The following is a 20,087-nucleotide window of genomic DNA, read 5'->3' as shown; positions in this document are numbered from 1 at the left end:
AGTCCATGAGAGGCCCTGTGGTCATGCCACAGGGTATCGATGTTGCTAGGCAACGTGTAATCCACCAGCTTGTGTTTCAGCCTGTGCCCAAATGCAGGTCTTTTCCTCAGTGGTGCAGCAGTGGGAAAGACAATATTCAGGTCCTTCCAAGTAAGGTCCAAAGAGAGAGTTAATCCCTGGAATTCTTTGGTGAACTGGTGAGGGTTGAACGGGTTGAGGTCAGACAAAGAAAAAGGGGTGTGGACTCTGATAATTCCCTGAGGCCCACTACTACTTCCTGAAGGGGGCAAGGAAGCTCTGGCTGCACTTCTGGTATGGAAGGGTTAGGGTTAGGGTTCGTAAAGAGGCTTGTAGGACAGGGGTGAGGCTGAAGATGGTGAAAGAGTGTTGGGACTTGGATCTTCTGTCTGGGGCTCATCTTCCTCCAGGGATGCCACTAAAGAGGGCTTCTGTGTAGCAGGAATGGGTCCCAGTCAGCAAGGTTCCTGAACATGAGATTTGGATAGCTCTGGGTTCTCTCTTAGGGCCATAAAAGCCTGAACATAAGGAACTTCTGTCCATTTTTCCTGCCTTTTGCAAAAGATGTCTAACTGTAGGATAGTATTATAGTTGAGGGTCCCATTTTCTGGTCATCCCTCATCCTCAAGTTTATATTGGCGTCAGCTTACGTTACAAAAGAAAATGAGCTTTTTTCATTTTAATGAATCTAGAGAAAACTTGTCCCAGTGACTCAGAATGCACCCAGCGTGAGTCCCTGGGGATGGAGGGACTCACCTCCGTCATTCCTTCAGGAAGAGGATACTCCTGTAACAGAGGGGAGCACTAGCATTAGGAGGTCCCGGGGGCTCCCCAAGACAGGACTGGTTCCAGACGTCCCCATTCACCTAGTTCTGTCGACCCTAGCCAGAATGGAGGCTAGCTACTCCCTCATAAGGTGGTCCTGCTGGCCCCAGAGTTCAGGGGCCTGTGTCCAGTCCTGGTGTCTGTGGTACCCAGGATGAGTGACCTTCCTGAAGGCTTCTCTATAGATGAATCCCTGTGTTCCACGGTATTTTCCCCGCGGATGGACATCCTCATAGTGCTAGGACCTTTTTAAGTCCCAGCTTTCTTTTCTCTACAATGGTGGTAATTTTCTGAAAACAGGCACTGGCCATTAAAGGAGTTGGTTTGTGGAAAAGCCCTTCTTTTCTCTTACCCTTTGTGGGCGGCACCACCCTCCCCCCAACCCCTTCCCACACGCACTTTGTCCAGTGGGCACCCTAATGGCTTTTAACTGCTGGACCCGTGCCCACAAAATGGGTCAGACAATAAGAAAGAGAGAGAAAGGGAGAGAGTGAGAGAGGGATGGTGGGAAGTAAGGCAGCGCCTCTCAAGCCCAAAGGAAGCAAGAGGCTACGTCTGAAAAGGCGACAGACAATAAGAAAGCAGGAGAAAGAGTAAGGGAGAGAGAAAGAGAGAGAGTAATGGTGGGAAGTCAAGCAGTGCTTCTCAAGTGCAAGGGAGGTGAGAGGCTGAGGCTCACCCGATTCTCCTGGTGATACTGAGCGGGGGCCCTGTGGGGCTCCCGGGCACAAAGCCTTTCTGTGTCCCCTATTTCTTTGATTATACAAAACAGCCTTCATTCAGCCTCCATGACCTTCCCTGAGTTCCAGTGGGCAGATTCAAGCAGTTGTTAATTAGGGAAGGGAGGGGATGCGCATGAGACCTGGGAGAAACAGGCAAGAGCAGCCTTGGGGCAGGTCCTGTTTCCTCAGCAACGATACACACAGCAATATCTTTGAGCTATTCAGCAGAAGCTGAAACCCCCTCCAGGTGGGAGAAGTTAATGATTAACGATGGTGCGCTGCCCACAAGCAAGTAGACCCCACGAGCCCCGACTATGAGACCTCTCCCTATTCCCCAGAGACAGGGGCCCAGTTCTTGAGGCGCTAGCCACTGTGTCCCCCCCTTTGCCTGGAAAAGTAATAAATCTGTTCCTTTCCACTCCTCCAAAGCTCTGTCTCTGTATTTCTATTCAGCATCGGTGAACAGAGGCCAGGTTTTTCTCGGCAGCACTAGCTGAGTCACCAAGATGTTCCCAGTGAAAGGTGCTTGACTCATCGCAGAAGGAATTCAGAAACGAGACAGGGAGGTCAGGAAAGTAAGTAAAGTGAGGATTTATTTAAGCAACAGTACCCTCCCGAGATGAGAGAGGGTAGTGTCAGGTGAGTAGCTGCCCTGAGTTTCCTTGGCAAGCTGGTTATGTGGGGTGTACAAATGAAGGGGTGGAATATTCACTGGGAGTCATATTCCCTGATTTTCATCCCAGTACCACCTTCCTGAGGGGAGGAGGGATTTATGTCCTTATTTAATCTTGATCAGAAGCGTCATGGGGTCAGTGCGTGATGCGGACTTCTTATCTGCAAGGCTAATCTGATGAGCCATCCAGACACTGGAGATTCCCACCTTTTCCCACCTTTCTTTGTCTGCCTCCAGGACACTTATCACCCCAAAATGTGTGGTTTCCTGTTAGTGTGGAGGTTCCTGCTTTTCTTTGTCTGCCCATGGACCCCTGCTGTTTACAAGTTGAGTGGTTTCCTGACACCTGGCCCCGCCCCCTTTCTCTGTTTATATCTAGCTACCTGCCTGTTGTAACACACTCATTATGCAAAGAAAATTTGCTACATTTAACTAATGAAAGTTAAATAAATTAAGTTTGGGTACAATAGGTTGCTATGATTGGGGGGGTTGGTTTGTTTTCACAAACAAAATCAGACTTTGGAACATAAATCAGACTAACAAAACCAGAAAAATAATTCCATTAAGATGAGAATAACAGTGTGAACCGGTCTAGGTTACTTTCTTCTCATTCAATATTTTTTTTACTCATTTTCAATGTAAGACATAAATACTCCTATAAAGCATCAAATCTCAAGTTTTCTAAAGACAAAAATGAGGAAAGGGGAAAGGAGAAGAGATGCTGAATTATTTTGGAAAAATTGAGGGTTCAGCTAGATTGTGAAAAGCTCAGGACCATTTCAGTTAAGCCAAATCTTTAGTTTTCAATCCAAAAATTTCTAGTGTAAGAAAGCAATAATTTTTATAAGCAACTAGAAATATTCCCTCTGTCTCTCTGTCTCTGTCTTTCTATCTCTGCCTCTCTGTCTCTGCCTCTCTCTCTCTCTTTCTCTGTCTTACTTGCTTTCATTCTGCCAAGTTTTAAAGAGGAGCTAAGGATATTTGGAAATCCAGTTTGAGACAAGCATTGTGCCTGGCACACAGTAGGCATTTAGTAAATATTAGTGGAATTAAATAATTTACTTTGTGATTATCTGGCTTTGATTTTGCCATCTCCTATCAGTAATTTAATGTGCCTTTCAGCTCTTTCTCCAAAGCACGTTCTTTTGTTTTCCATGTTATACTGCTCCTTGGGAACATTTTTTAATTGGAAAAACTTTAAAGTGTTTTGTGTTTTCCAAATAATTTAAATTAGATCACCAAAATTTAAAGCAGGGAGCATCTTCAAGATGTAAGTGTTAGTCTGTGTGTGTACTGTGGATAGGTATCTGTGCGTGTGAGTGTGTGTGTGTGTGAAGAAAGTCAGGTTGAAAGTCAGAAAGTACTTTTTAACTGCAAAATTACTAGAAGGCAGCCTTCTAAGATAAGAAAGAACAGAGATTTGGGAGTTGAGCCGACCCATATTTAAATAACAATGCTTGGTGACCAACCACAGGCAAATTACTGGACCTGGTTCTTCCTCAAGTGAGGAAAATCCCTCCTTCAGGGCTGCTGAGGTTTACATGAGGCCACATCTGTGAAAAAGCTTCATAATGTGCAAACTCTGATTTAGAGCCTAAAACCTTAGGTCCTGCCCACAGACTGTTAAACACTGGGGATGTGTTCCTCAAATGCATTTTGAATAATAAAAATATCCAAGTGATCATGAAACAAAAATAAAACACAAACATTCTACAATACATGTTTACCTAACACAGATGATTTAAAAAACATGTACTTAGAAGGTAAAAATCAAACTCAGATATATAATGTCTATCAGAGCTCTTCCTTTTTCAGAGAGTTTGCCGGATGAGCTTAACCAGGGGAACTTTCCACAATACGGTGAGTTTGGAAAGTAGACCCCTTCCGTCCCACGTAAATCTCGCGGCTATTAAAGGATCCTTTTGATAGGGACAGAGTAAGGGGACAAAATAGGTGATTAAATAGTTAATCCCACTAGGGGATTCTAAGTAGAAGAAAGTATGGGACACCCCTGGAAGCTAATGATTACTCAAGAAAGCAGGTTTGCTTAGCAATAAAACCATGTGACACAAGCACAAGACATGCCCCCAGACAATAAAACATGGTGGCGTGAGACTCACCTCCTGCCCAGTGAGCTGAGTAAGTTAATGATCCCTAGGACATGCTCTCTGCACACATGAAAAAACAGTAATTTTTGGAAAGGTGCTCATTGTACAGAGACCTGAAAGAATTTTTACAGTCCTGGCTTGACCATGTAGGGACAAGAAACGCCCCTGCTCAGCCTGGAGGTGGAGCTGATGATGGAAGCATGACATCAACTCAAGAATGACAAAGAAGGTCCTTTCCCCCTCCCCACTTTTCCTTTGATTATAAAACTGTAGCCCACTAGGCTCTCGGGGTGGTACCCTCTCACCCTCCCGCTTGTAGGCCTCACAAGCATCCTACTCTAATAAATCACTTCTTATCTATCACTTTGCCTCTCGCTGGATTCTTTCTGCACTGAGACATAAAGGACCAGGCTCCTCAGAGCCCCCTGAGACCACACCTATCCTTTTCACTTTGATGGCTCTGATGACTCTGGAATTGCATTTAAAGTAGGGTCATTCGTCTGAAATTTTTTCTTAACCTAGCCTATGTGCACGATTATAAAAGTCTTTGGTAAACGGTGCTAAATTCTGGGAGAACAATGTCCTTGGCAAATTCATATTCTTTGAGGATTTCTCACTCTTCGATTTCAACAAGTTATCATTGCTACACCACAGAGTCTAACCATGTCCCTTCTCCAGAATGCTGAAGTTCTACCAAGTTCTTTTCCAAAATAGCCTTTGTTCTCCTTGACAGCATATTCCTTTCATGTCTCTGGAAGTCTGTTCCTCAGCTTGGAAAATCACCATCATTGTCATAATAATGCTCTTGCAAAATTTGGTGCTTAGATTGAGACATAGAAATTTGCTGTATCCAATCATGCATCCACGCAAGCAAGTTTTTCCACCCCCCAAGCCATCCCATCACGGTGTCTTATCACCGAAGATTGCATCCACCCAAGCACTCTTAGCTTCCTTCAACTGGTTTCCCTGCCCTTTAAAACTGCACTCCCAGGCAAATGCAACAATTTGAAACTGCAGGTTAGCCCACCCACTTTCATAGCTAACTCATGTTGCCTAAAATACCATGCTTTATTTCCACAGGGTTGTGTTTTCTTAATGTTGTTATTTCCTCTCTTTTTTTGTATGCTGTATTTCCTCTTCTTAAGTCTGTCGGAGAGTAAAAATAATTTCAAAATTTGAAGCAACTTTGCAAGAGAGAGAGAAGTCCTGTGATATAGACTCACTCAGAGAGCAATTGCAGAATCACTTCCAACTAGGATGCACCCTCTGAGTTTATATCAGGGTCGAAGTAGCCCTGATTATGACATGAGAATGGGTCACAGTCACAAATTAGGTAGCCATAATCTGAGTGCAGCTGGAAAGTTTAATTTCTTTTAAGGTAGTATTTTGCTATTTTGTGGGTGGCAAGCAAATTTTGCACTCTAGAGAAGAAAATGGGATTTGTTTTTTAGAGAAGACCCTCCATTTCGTTGGGAGTGACCACTGTAATGAGCCCTCTTAGCCATGTAAATAGAATGTGAAAGCTTACCCAGTATTCACAGGAAGACACTAAGGAAGAGAAGTGACCCAAAGGCCAGGGCATCAGCATAAGAGATTGAGTATGCTGTTTATAATGTCAATTAGGCTTCTTAGCAGCACTGCTCTTCGTGGAGTCGCAGCAGGGCTATCTCCCAAACCCAGATTTAGACCACCCATAGCCTGCGAGATGTTTGTGTCTTTTGGATCCAGGCATTTTCTTGTGGAAAGTTGGTACCTGAGGCTGAACTCTCAAGGATTTGCAGATCAGATCCCCTCTTCTCCTGACTCTGGGGACACAGTGAAGACCCTGGGTACCAGCCCACCCTGGGTGGAAAGTGTCCCAACAGGGTATTACCTATAGCTGAACAAATCCATCATCTTAGGGAAATGCATGGTGAGCTCTCATTGGGAGCATGGGAAGTCCTGGAGGAAACGGATCTGCCCCACTGTTAGTCACCCAGAAGCAGGAAATGAATGGGCATGCACTGGAGGAGGGCAGGACAGGTTCTCTCTGGAACTGGGAGTTGATTGGACCCCCGTTCTGAACGCCTGGGAATTCCCATTGGTAGAGGTTGAGCTGCCTCCATTATTGGGATGCCGGTGGGGATTAGGAAGGAGGATTTTTGGCTTATGGGCTTTAAGAGTGGCCCCTGCTGGTGTTAGGAACCACTCTGTGTTCACAAGCCTGACGCAAGTTACTCAGAGGGTAAGTAGGGAGGGCAGTCATCCCTCCCCAGGGCTAGAATAGGCAGGTGCTGGAGGTGGGCTGAAAAAGGCGGGGGAGCCTATCAACGTGGCTATTTCATGGGCATCATCGGTAGTGTGGGCAGATTCTGGCACCAAGACAAGAAGGCTGAACAGAAAGAAAAACTAGAGGGACTTGTTCTCAGGGACACTTCCATCTGGTTATCAGGAGCCCAGATTCCTGGGCAATTCACAGGAATAACTGAGAAGATATTTTGAGGGGCCTTTACCTCTGGAAAGAAGGCCAATGGGAGCTCATGTTGTAATAATTTGGATAGAAAGGGGTGGATTATTTCATTTTGTCATAAATTGGTCAAGCCGTGGACAGATGGGCTGAGTTTTAACTATTACTGTGCGGTCTATTTGTGACATAAAATGTTCTAAACTCAGGAGGTCACCTGTAAAAGACACACAAGAAATATTCATTCCTTTTTCCCTTTCTCTAAATTCAGATAGATCTCCTTTCCTGAGATTTAAGAGTAGAACCAAAAGGTCTCTACCCAAAGGAATACGCTACTTATGTCAAGACGAAGAATTAATAATGGCCTACTACATGTATTAGAAAATTTATGACATATCTTTGTTGGCATTTCTAATCCTTGGAAATACAGAGCTCTTACCCTGAGTGCAGCCATTCACAAATGAAGGCGTGCTTGTGGGTCACAGAACACTGTCTTTTCACAGATCCTGTTTTTCACAGTAGAAAGCCAGATTCACCAAATACTTTTTGTACCAACACCTTTCATCAATGAAGAAGAGCTAAATGTAATACTTAGCACTGAGAATGGAAATATAAAGAGAATGTTCGGCCATAAAAGATATACACCTCCCCAAAGACATAAGGGAGATAAACTTCTAATATCCCTCCCTTTTCCATGACTCAGTGAGTCTTTTGCTGCTTCTACAGCATCTCTGCTTAATTCTGGTTTTACACAGCTAATACAAAGTCAGGTGTGCATCAACAGCAGCCAGAAACAGGATTTGCTAGAAATGAGGCCTCAGATCTAGAAGCACAACTCTATCTAGTTCCCCTTACATTTTCTCAGTTTCAACAAAATGTTGTATTATTCTCAAGTTCTATAGTATTTACCCCTACATAACAGTTAGATTCATTTAAAGTGAGTTATGGTTTTTAACTAGAGTCATTTTGGGCCATTTGTGGATGAGCTTTGCATAATTCAGGGGGACAAAAAAGTCAATGTATTGAACAAGTTTGATAAAAAGACATATAGCTTGATTCAGTTTTTATTTATTGGTTTTACAGCTTTATTGAGGTATAATTGACATACAATAAACTGCACCTATTTAAAGTGTGCAATTTAATAAATTTTAATTGATGTACATACCCATGAAACCATCACCACAATCAAGAAAATAAACATGTCTATCACCCTTCCAGATTTCCTCTTGCCCTTTTGTTTGACTCAATTTTTAACCAAGGAGAATATACCCACAAGGTCTTTCCTATACTCCCTGCCTCAGAAACTCAAATTGCCAAAAAATTGATTTCTGAGCCTTATTTGGCTTTTATTTGGACAAGTTGAATAAATACATGCAATTTGTTGACAATGCATTCGTAAATGAGGGTACAAGAAGTCTGTCTCTAAATTGCATCTTCAAAGAAGACATTTCCATAGTAAACTCTATTTGTCCCAGGAAGTATTAGACTACTTGAAAGATGGAAATTGAAAAGTAAGCAATCATACTTTGAAAGGTCCCTGGTTTTCATCTCTTACAGGTCTGCAAATTTCTCAGAAGCTAAACTTGAGAAAACAACAGATTTCTGACATGAGCATTACAGCTTCCGTCCTGCCTCAGACTCAGTGATGGAGGTGAAACCCCAACCTTGAATTTAATGTTGGGGGAACCACATTTCCAACTGGCTTCTGGTTAAATGTTATTTAAGAAATTTTTCATAAAAAATATTACTGTACTAGATAAAATAATGTCAATAGCCATGTTGACACTATGATATAATGATTTTTTCCTTCTATGGTCTCTGCCTCAGTTGGCATCCTAGATTCCTGGCTCTGTTGCTACTAGCTATGAGTGCCCCTAGGTAAGACATCTAACATCACCAAGACTCAGCTTCCTCATCTATAAAATGGGATTCATGATAATATGGGGTTTCCACGAAGATGAGATAATATAATAGATAACTAATGTTTGCTATTATTACATATGTATTGCTTTTGCCAATTATGCTATAGGTTAGAATGAAAGATAAAAGCCTGAAATTTCAGGGTTGCTGATACTCTGCAGCAAGTATTTATTACCCACCAATCTTTAGCGGAGTTGCTATCTTCTGGTAGTACCTGGACACCTGCCTATGGCCAAGAGGTAACCTGCTCTCCTGGATCATTTTAGTTTAGGGAGAGGAGGAAGCGAAACTCTCTGCCGGGGGTGAAAATTCCTCCCAAAACTCAGATTCCTGAGGATGGAAGTGGCCCCACCCTTCCCTGGAAGACTTCGATATTGTAGTACAATACTCGTGTTCTCTTGCAAGGCTCCAGAGAAGCAGTTCTCTAAGTTTGAAGTGGTCCTGTGGGCGTCCAGCCTGTCCTTCGTAGATAACCCTGAAAAAAATAGAAAGTTCCCATTAGAACAGCTCTCCTGACATGTTGTTTCACATTGTAAATTATAGTTATTAAAAAGTGTCCATTTTAATTCTCGAGCTTGTCCTAAGGAAATCATCCAAAAAGAGAAACAATAATAATAAAAAAAAAAATACATAGACTATACCTCAAAAAAAAAAACAAAACATACTTAGGAAAGTATACCCAACACAGAGGCTAATAGTGAAAAATTCAACAATCTAATGCAATCTCTTAAATTTTGGCACATCCATAGGCTAGAATATAATGCAAGGATTTAAAATTATAAAGACCATGAAGAAATGAAAAGTGTTTCTTCTATAATATTAAGTTTAAAAAGTTTGATTTATTGCACATATAATCTAACTTCATACAAATATATATAATATGAGCAAATGAAAGCTATTTTATGTTAATAGAGTAGGTGATATTTTTCTCTTATTTTTCAGAGTTTGGATAATGTTTTCTTATTCCATTTTTTTAAATTGTATCACCTCAATTTCTTCATCTGTGAAATGTTAGTAATTATGATTATCCTCCCCCAGAAAGCTCTCATGAGAATTCTAGTTCGGTTGACTGTACTCGTTTCTGGGGATAAAATAATGACTAAGCCTTGCTCTCAAGGAACAGACATGGGAAGAGCAGTCTAAGCAGAGGGTGGGGCATAAGTTAAGGCGAGAAGAGTGGTATCTCGTGTTGTGGGCAATTATTAGCACATCAGTGTCACAGGGTACCGCAAGGCTAGAAAACTAGAGAGGGAGGGAGGAGACAGACTGTTATGTCCCATACCATTAAACTTTACCCTGCACATAACAGAGAACCACTGAAGAATTTTTTGCAGGAGAGTGGAAACTCTTTTCATTGACATGAACACTCTGGCAGTCCTATGAAGGATAAGGCTTGGGGCACAGAAATCAAGTAAGAGGCCATTGGGTGGTCCAGCGAGAGATGATAACCAAATAGGTCCCATCTCCCTACCTGCTCCCACCACAGACCCAACAGCCTCCCTAGCTTGGTTAGTGGTTAATAGCAGTGACTCTTTCAGCCACTCCTTGACTGCTCACTCTCTCATATCCCACATCCTTTCTGTCAGCAGATACTCTAGTTGGTCCCACCTCTAGGTTAGCCAGAATCCAGTGATTTCTCACCATTTCTACTGTTAGCACTCTGGTTGATATAAGCCAATATCATCTCTTGCCTGGAATACTGCACTAGAACCTGAACCATTCTCCATGCTTCTACTCCTCCCCTCTGCAGGCTTCCTTCAATGCGGTGGTCAGGGGGAACTTGGCAACCATGTCACACCTCTACCCAAAACTCCCCAATACTCTCTTTCCCTCACTCTTGCTTTCTTTTCTTCTGTTGACCTTCAAACAACACAATAGGTGATTAGCAGATAAATATTTGTTAAAAGAATGATTAAATGGTGAAAGTTGTGATCTAAGTGATAGAAGAGGGAAACAGTAGAAAGAAGACATTTTTGACATTGGAGGTGAAATTGACCAGATTCAATAATTGGTGAAATGTTTAGAATGAGGAGCCAGGACAACTCCCAGGTGTCTCACCTGGGCACCTGGATGTGTTGGTGGTGCCATAGCCTGAGCAAGGGAGAGAGGTGGTAAAGCTGGCATGAGGCACAGAACATCCTGAGTGAGGGGGCCATGGTGGGGGTATATATGCAGTATCCTGTGGACAGCTGGGGACAGAGATCACAAGCGTCCCCTCTGCCCAACAAGACTTACCATTGCCTGGGTTCCAGATGATACTGGAGAGGGGCAAAATCCAGATTAGAAAGTCTCAAACTTTAGGGTACATGAGAAAACCCCAGGGATGCTTACTAAAAGTCCAGATTTCCTGCCCTGTTGATTCTGATTCAGTAAGAGCTGCAGGGAGTCCAGGACTGTGCATTTTATCTAGGGCCCAGGGGATTCTGATGCAGGTGATCTATAGGTCGCACTTTTTTTGTTGTTTATTTATTTATTTATTATTTTTGGGGGGGTACCCCAAGTTCAATCATCTGTTTTTATACACATATCCCCGTATTCCCTCCCTCCCTCTATAGGTCGCACTTTAAGAAACGACAACCTTGATCTTCTCTCTCCCTTTGGTCCCCTTCATCACTCCTAGACGACTGAAAAATAGATTTACATTCTTATCATTTTAAAAAATCTGGATGTTGTCAAATGGAAACACCAACACTTCAGTAACACCTAAACTGCATTATCCGTGTGCATTTGATAAGGAATTTTATGATAACATTATATGTCAGAATTATATTATAGAATGCAATAGCATATTGCAGTGAGTTACACATAATTATATCAAAAGCAGTATTTAGGGCAATTATACCGTTTGTTGAATTACTGTAATTTCATTAGGTATAGGAACCTGTAATGGATTAAATTCAGAAACAGTGAAGTTTTACACTGGTGCCCCTTGAAAAGTATTAAAGAATATGGGGTTTGTATTGTTCTGCTGAGTCCCAGTTAGAGATTAAACGCAATAGGGAATTAGATGCAATTTGCCTTGCACAACCCACTTTGGTTTTGTTCCACCCCCACCTCCACACCTACCACCTTCGCTAATCAGTCACTTATTCCAGTCTCCCTGGGCCTAATCCCCCGCCTCCCAGACATCCTCAGCTTCTCTCTGCCTTGCTCTCCATTCACTGAAAAATACATCTCATTTTCTCAGAGCCTCAGGGTCCAACTTTCGTGTGTTTTTTCATAATATCCTAGCAGGTTCGACATTAGATGATGACCCTGGTTGGGGAAAGCAAGGCCCATGCGCCAGCACCATCACCTGCAGCAGCAGCAGCAGCAGCTGGGAGCGCTTTGGACCCGCAGACTCTCCAACCCCACCCACTGCAGACCTACTGGATCAGGATCTGCCTTTAAACAAGCTCCCCAGGTGATTCCTTTGCACCTGCAAGTGTGAGACACTCACTCAAAAGTGTAGAATAGACCAACCTGGTCTACTTTTCAGATGAGGAAACCAAGACCTAAAGAGATAAGCCCACTGGCCTAGGACCCCACCACTGATGGTTAGCAGAGTCTGCTAGAGCGAGAATAAATCTTTTACTAGTGTACGAATCGCTACAATGAAGCACTATGTGCTTTAACATACATTTTCTAAGCCACGAGACAACGCCACAGTGAGGTTATTAGTGCTCCCCCTTTCCCAAGCAGAAACCAAGACTCAGAGATGGAAACTTAGTCAAGGTTAGAGTTAACCAAGATTCAATACCAGATCTTTCCAACTCCAACATCTATGCTCCCCACACGGTGCTTTTTATTTCTAACTCTTCACAAACAAATGGTTGGGATGCTGGTCAGTCAGGTTCAAGAAATGATTATTTCTCTGCTTTCGGGATCTGTCCTTGGCCCTCCCAGCCTAGGACCAAAGGGCTCATGAGCTCTTTCTCCTGAAGGAGACTGACTATCTCCTCTTACACCTGCCAGCTTTCTTACTTTTCAAAGTATTTAAATGATTTCCTCCAACTTCCAAGCCTTCACACCAGTGTGGTGGTTAATTTTATGTGTCAACCTGATTGGGCTAAGGGATGCCCAGATAGCTGGTAAGACATTATTTCTGGGTGTGTCTATGAGGATGTTTGTGGAATAGATGAGCACTGGAAGAGTAGACTGAATAAAGAAGATTCCCCTTCACATGGATGGGCATCATCCAGTAGCTGAGGCCCCAGTAGAACAAAAAGGAGGAGAGCATTTTCTTCTCTCACTTCTTGAGCTGGGACATCCACCTTCAGACTCTAGGACGGATACCAGTGGTCTTCCTGGGTCTCCAGCTTGCAGAGAGTAGATCATGGGGCCTCTCTGCCACCATAACTGTGTGAGCCAATTCCTATAGTAAATAAATAATTTTTTATCCTATTTATTCTGTTTCTCTGGAGAACCCTGACTTATGCAACAGGGCCGAGACATAGATGTTCCAGTTACCTCCATTTTGACTTATTCAAACGGGAGCCACAGCTCCCATCTGAATGCACAGTTCCATCTCAGAACCAAGGGGAGCCCCACACCCCCCTCACTCCCCCATACCCGCAGGAGACAGAGGACCCTGCAGAGAGATTGAGATTCACAGTGAAGATAACTGCACTACATTTCCCGTCTGTGTTGCTCTGGCAGTGTTTTCTCCCATTCAGCTTTCCACCTGGAATTACTTGAAACAATCTGCACAGCTTCTTCTTGAATGGGCCATCTGATTTTTCATTTTTATACTGGCTTTTTTAACCCCTTTCTTTTTCATGCTTTCTTTCTTCAGTGTTTCCCATTAGCTTTTTTAAAATCCCTGATAGTCAAGGGCCTATGTTTTTCATCTCCTTTTCTCTGCATCCTAAGTCTTCACCATAGTCCCATTTCTTGGTAATCCAAGCTCATTAATATTTCTCATCTCATGTGAAACAATAATTGAGAACAACCAACTTCAGACTTCTAGAATTCCACAGCCGTTGCTTTTGTGAATCTGAGACAAACTTAGCCAATAAAAAAAAAAAGAGGAAGATATAAAAGAAAAAAACCAAAAGCCCAGCACCCACCAACAATTTCCAGATTCAAGAACTGAATTCCTGAGTTTGAATTCCTGAATAATCCATGATATTCTGGCAGTGTGGCCTACCATTCTTTGTTGACTATGAACCTCTACCTTCCTCAGGGCATTTTTCTTCAGAATAAATATCTAATTCAATGTAATATACATGGAACAGTTATTTGAAGCAAATGAAGTGAGAAAAATGCGATGGCAGTTAGAGGAGACCAACAATGTGAAGTGAATGTTTTGCTGTTAATTATTAACAATTAATTAATTATTAATGATATTAAATTAATTAATTAATTTTAAATTACAATTAGATTTTGGAAGCTACTATGTAAATACCACAGTTCCCTCTACAGCTCTTAGCAAGCTTCCTTCTCAAACCCCGTTCAAATAATCTAGGGCACAATTCAAATGCAGGTCTCACAAACACATTTTTATTTTATTTTATTTTTTTGTTTGTTTTATTATTTATTTATTTGGTTTCGCTGGGTCTTAGTTTTGGCAGGCAGGCTCCTTAGTTGCAGCGTGCATGTGAGATCTAGTTCCCTGACCAGGGATTGAACTCAGGCCCCCTGCACTGGGAGTGCAGAGTCTTATCCACTGCGCCACCACGGAAGTCCCACAAACACATTTTTAAACCACATATTCTAATTGATCATAACATAAGGAGTGATTTCCTTGTTGTCTGTGATATACAAAGTGAGGAATTGCCTAATTTATGACGAGTGCAAAACACCAAAACAGGTAAAACAGGAAGCAAACAGATCCTTTACTCAGCTGAATTGAACACTTTTTTTTAATTCAAAACGTACCTGTGTGGAAAAGACATTAGTCTAACGAAGCTTTCCAGGGTAGGGCTGAAACCACCCGACAGGAAGCTCAGCTCTTTTAGCCTTTTCATTTCACAAGGGGCAGCAATCCCTCCTTCAAAGATATCTGCTGATTCCAATACAGATTTTTGACAACTTCAGATATACAGAAGGATGTGGTTATTCACTGTTTAGGACAAACTAGTTTTCACAGAGTAAACTGTCTTTGTGATGCTGCTAGTGTTGCTTGAACAGGCCCAGACCCGAAGTATCATTTCTTCCCTGACTTGAGAATCCCCGTGACCTACTGCTCCTCTGACTACACCCATTTAAATAGCAACCCTGATACATCTTTCCTTCTGTATGGATGAGAGCTGAGAGATCTTTGGTTTTATTACTTACATTGACCCCTTCCAAAAAGATGTAAGCATATGATGGGACAGCAATATAAGATAAAAAGTAATACAGCTATTATTCGAAATGGGTGCCTACCAAACTCTTTTATGTCATTAAAACAAAAAGTGGAGTTTTAAAAAAAATGAAAATTTCCTTGGTTGCTATGAATTTATCTCACTGGTTTAGCTTAAGTAACCAATCTAATTTTATCATATGGTGAAACAAGTATAATACTCAAGAAGCAAAAATAAGAGTGGGGGTTCTTTAATTCCTTTTAGTCAGATATCCACACATTACACTGTAAAGGGCAAAAAGCAGGATATTTAAATATTTGATTTGAAAAGTTATCCCTATTTAAAACTCCTCTATTTTATTGACCACGTCCTTTATGCATTTTATTTCCTACCTTTGATATGTCCTCTCCCAAAAAAGCCATGTATTTGAAACGGCGTATACTGATTGCATAATTATTACATTCAAACCCCCATAACAGCCCCGTGATGAAATACACTCAGATTAACTCATTCATGTGAGATCACAGAGCTCAAAAGTGTCCAAGTAAGGATTAGAATCTCTGTTTTCTCCTTCCAAACTCATAGATCTTAGTGTTACATCACCACTATCCATCTTCAAAAACACTCTGAAATACATAGAATGTACTTAGGAAATTGAGCATTCTTTGATTTGCGGTCTGGGGCCCAGCTGGTGAAGTGTTATCTACTGTCTCTTGGAGGTAGTCCTTCTTTCTTGAGTCCATACCACCTGAGGCGATGTAATTCTCTTCTGGAAGTTTTAATTCAGCAGTTAAAATAGTAGGGATTCCAAGGACTGCCCATAGCTCCATAATCAGTACTGAATGGGCTGAGCCTGCCCCTCCCTTCCTCTGCTCAACTTTTTCCTATTTCATGAATAAATTGGCCTAACTCAGTTATACTAACATGTAATGTGAGAAAATGCCAACAGTTAATTAGGGATAAGCCTGTGAAAACTTGGGGGAAGCTACATGTTTCAATTATATTAATGAACACACGAACGCAATCAAATCAAATGGATAAGCATTGTGTCAAGTTTTTACAAGAAGAGAATTGCATTTCACATGCATGAAAGCAACTCTCTTGTAACTTACAGAACATGAGACTAAAAATAAGCACACAGGAGAACCATTAAAATACTTATTATTTGAGTTAAATTAGAATTCTATGAGGATGGTTTCATCAAATGATTTGTGTTATTTTAATTTCCTTTCACAATCAACCAGATTCAAATTATCTGCAGGTTACAAGGTTAAGCAGATGCTCCTTAAACGTCAAACCCTTTTTTTAAAGCATTCATCATTGATTTTTTAAAAGGTTTAATATCAACTTAAAGCTAGCTGCTAACTATCCTCTGATTTTTACAGTTGTCAGCTCCTTCACATAATATTTCATAGATGTTGATATTAAAGAAAAAAAGAGAAAATCTCTCAGAGGCAAGAGATGTATATCTCAAAATATTTTATGATTTAACAGCTGTCCTTGGAATTGAAAAAGATGATGCTAGACTCAGCTAAAATTCAATACCTGTTCTTTAAAGTGTGCTAACTGCTGTGTGGAGTTCTGACACTCATAGTGTGCATGAAATTCTAGTTCTTCAGCACCAAGAAATCACCCATGGAGAAGGAACTGCTTCATGAATTCAGTTTTATCGCCCATCCATAAGTAGCTTTGATACTTGTGAGCATTAATAGTGACTGATTGCACCCTGCTTGGGACTTCCTGGTGCATTTCCTTTAGCACATCCATCTGAAAGCCATGTGCTCCCCTAACGGGAAAATAAAAGTGAGAAAAAAAAAATAAGTGGGGCCAATGATCTCGTTTAAAACCTGCAAGAATTAGAGATGGACCAGAAGACAGACTCGCCACCAACCAGAGCCCAACCAGTACCCCACCAAGTAAGTGCAAGAGCTTATGTTACACAAGAGTTCTCAAAATGCTGTACGTTAACTGAATTTTTGTAAAGAGAATCACGCTTTCAGTATAACAGAATCTTGTTATTTAAGGGAATATATCGTACATCATTTGATAGAGAATTCTTTTGGAGAGGCAAAATTTGTCCACTTAATGTATCTTTCATATGGAAATAGAATAATATGGCTATATCAGAACATATGTTAGAATTCTTAAGATAAGAAAAATATGCAACTAAGTCTCCGTATAAATGGGAAGTGATTTTTTTCCACAGTAAGCATTCATAAGCCATCAGAATTAGACACCAACGGACTGCTAGATAGAAACAGAAAGGCTTCCCTCTGACAGAATCATCTCCTTACCACCTCAGGAGATCAAGGTAGGCAAGAGAGTCCCAGATGCTACTATTTCCAAAGCCCCTCTGATGTCTTACCATAAGCAACCCAGACCCTCCTTCCCAGCCCTCAAGCAGCCAGGAGACTGGTTTGTGGAAGATGAAGCCAAATGAGAGGTGACTGTCCACTGTGGACCATGACTATCTTTGCCTTACTGTCTCTATTCTCTCTTTTGGCTGAATACACACTAAAGCAACCAATGTTTATGGTCAATTTTGTATAGTCTTGATTTCCATTTTCATGCTTAATTCAACATTATGTCATCCTTACAAAGCATGTTTGGAGAAAAAAGTGATGAGAGACTCCAGTATGTTTGGGGGGAATAAGCCAGTTACCCTAGAGTTAGAATCTTTTGGATTGCTCTTTTTATTCCAAAGTATCAATCATTTATCACAACTTGCACACTATATATGCAAGATACTACACCAACCATGGTCACATATTCATATAATAAAAAGATGTATAAAGAGATAAAAGATGTACAAAGCAAATCAGAACAATTCAAATAGTGCAATGAAAGAGAAGACAAAGATAACCTTCAATGAGTGAGATGCGCAAAGAGAGAAAGAGAGTGGAATTCAAGATGGCTCCACAGAGAAGGTGGCACTGAAAAACTAGGTAAGATTTGGACATGCAAGCACGAAGGAATGAGACCTGAACGCAAATTCTACTCCAGGAGTTTTGTAGAGTACTCTCATACATATAAAATCCTTACCTTACCTCCATGAAGAAGTTGGAGCCATGCGGCTGATGCTTGCTAGAGGCCCCTAATGGCATTTCTTTCCTTTGCAGTTGGGGTGGAATCATGTTGCTCCGTCTGGTCAATGGGATGTGGGCAGAAGTGAAGGATGCCACTTTCAGGCCTGATCGTCAAAAGCCGTGTAATCCTCTATACTTTCTTACTACTTATCAGCCAGCTGAATGCAAAGAATCCATCAGAGAATTCCAAGGCAGTCTCAGAACATGCCAGCACCACAAATAAAATGGCCTTAAGGAAACCTGAGTCACTGCTTATTCTAGAATTCCACTCCTCACCACACACACACACACACACACACACACACACACACACACACACACATGCCCTTGCTCCCTGTGATAGCTGCTTTAGGCTTCATAAGAGCAGGAAATAAACCTTCATTGTGCCAAGCAATCAGGGTTTGGAGACTGTCGTAGCAGCTAGCATTAAGTGCCCTGATTGATACACGGAGTTACTGCAACTTTCATTTTATACGGGAGAAAGAATGAGATTCAGAGGGGAGAGCATGCCTAAGAATATGAGAAAGTAGAAAAGGATGGTATGAAAGCAAAGAAAGTACAAGCTCAAAGCCCTTCATAATCAGACCCCACCCCCCTCAGTTTTCCATCAGCCCCTCTAGGACTTGCCATGTTCCCAACATGCCATGCCTGTGCTGTACCACTTCTGCTTTTCTGTCCTTCCCTTCTAGAATTCCCTTCCCATCTGTGTCTTCCAAATATGTGCTTATTTTTGTAAAAGTCATCTCATTGATTGAACCTCAATAATACCCTCCTTATTGCAATGTGATATGGTAGAAATAGTGACGGACTGGAGCCAGAAGAGAAGGGCGTAGACTCGGGGTTCACCTCTTACGAACATGACCCTGAGCAAATGACCCAAACTTTCTGAGTCTTTTACCTCTTCTTTAAAATGTATTTAATAACTGTTATTTTACAGGACTATTGTGAAGACAAGATGAGATATTAAATGAAAAGATGTCCCTGGTACACAGAAAATGTGAAATAAAATTTGTTCCATCTATTCTATAGCCCTTTACAATTGTATTTATTTATATCTTCCCATGAAGATGGAAGTTCCAGAAGAGTAGAAGTCTCGTTTTACTTACCTTCATAGTCTGCATTTAATAAGTAGTAGGTGTTTTAGTTAAAATTACATAGAGCTACATTTGACACTCCCCCCTGCCCCCCCCCCCCCAAAAGCTTGAATCCACAAGATATTTTTCCCTTAAGTAAAAATCCAGAAATGGGAATCCAGGGCTGCTAAGGCAGTTCCGCAAATGAGTCAGGATCCCTCACTCCTTCCAGCTTTATTCCCTGCCACCCTAAGGATGAGACCCTTGCTGACCTTGTCTAAGTTGGTAGGTGGGCTCTAGGTAACATACTCCAGGTAGCACAGAGGAGAAAGACAGGCTCTCCCTTGACAGACACTTCCTAGAAGTTGCACAACCCCTTCTGCTTAACTGCCATTGGCCAAAAATTTAGTTGTGTGGCCCCACCCAGCTGCATGGGAGGCTGGGAAATGTAGTCTTTAGTTTGTGCCTCCATATACCCAAGTAGTATCCAAAGGTTCTGTTATAGAGGAAAAAAGACAGGATTTCTTAATGGAGAGACAACTAGCCATATTTGCTATATTAAATATATGACTATGCTTTGGGAAACTGTTTCTAACAGTGATGTGAAACACGGAACCAAGGAGCAAAAGCTAAGTACAAAAAAATAGTTGGGATATTATTACAGTAACACTTCACAAAAGTGAACTCTCGCTGAGTGTTTACTAGGGGCCAGCCATTGTGGTAAGCTCTTTACTCACATTAGCTCATTTGCCACTTCAGTTTTTCAAAGCAGCATTAGAGCTGAGATTTTAGCAGAACATTTATCCTAATATGAGGTTGTTGGATGGCTTAAAACAGTAATCATGATATCTCATGACTTTGTGGATTGGAAACATGGGCTGAGCCAGGCGGTCTCATCTACAGGACTCTGGATGCTTTATTCACAGTCTGGGCTTAGCTGGAACTAAGCACCT

At 41.6% G+C, this 20,087-nt stretch overlaps 1 long non-coding RNA gene across 1 annotated transcript; it reads right to left on the bottom strand.

Annotated features, from left to right (window-relative positions):
• Positions 1-7,877: 7,877 nt before the first annotated feature.
• On the bottom strand, positions 7,878-19,481 carry LOC130859316 (uncharacterized). Its single transcript, XR_009055184.1, has 3 exons — positions 19,407-19,481; positions 18,018-18,219; positions 7,878-9,184 (listed from the first exon to the last, which is right to left on the bottom strand). It is a non-coding gene; the product is annotated as an uncharacterized LOC130859316 (long non-coding RNA).
• Positions 19,482-20,087: the final 606 nt, after the last annotated feature.

The sequence above is a fragment of the Hippopotamus amphibius genome, chromosome 8 (assembly GCF_030028045.1).
Source record: "Hippopotamus amphibius kiboko isolate mHipAmp2 chromosome 8, mHipAmp2.hap2, whole genome shotgun sequence".
Classification (NCBI taxonomy): domain Eukaryota; kingdom Metazoa; phylum Chordata; class Mammalia; order Artiodactyla; family Hippopotamidae; genus Hippopotamus; species Hippopotamus amphibius.
Note: the sequence above shows the minus strand (reverse complement) of the source record. Positions and strands in the feature narration are given on the sequence as shown.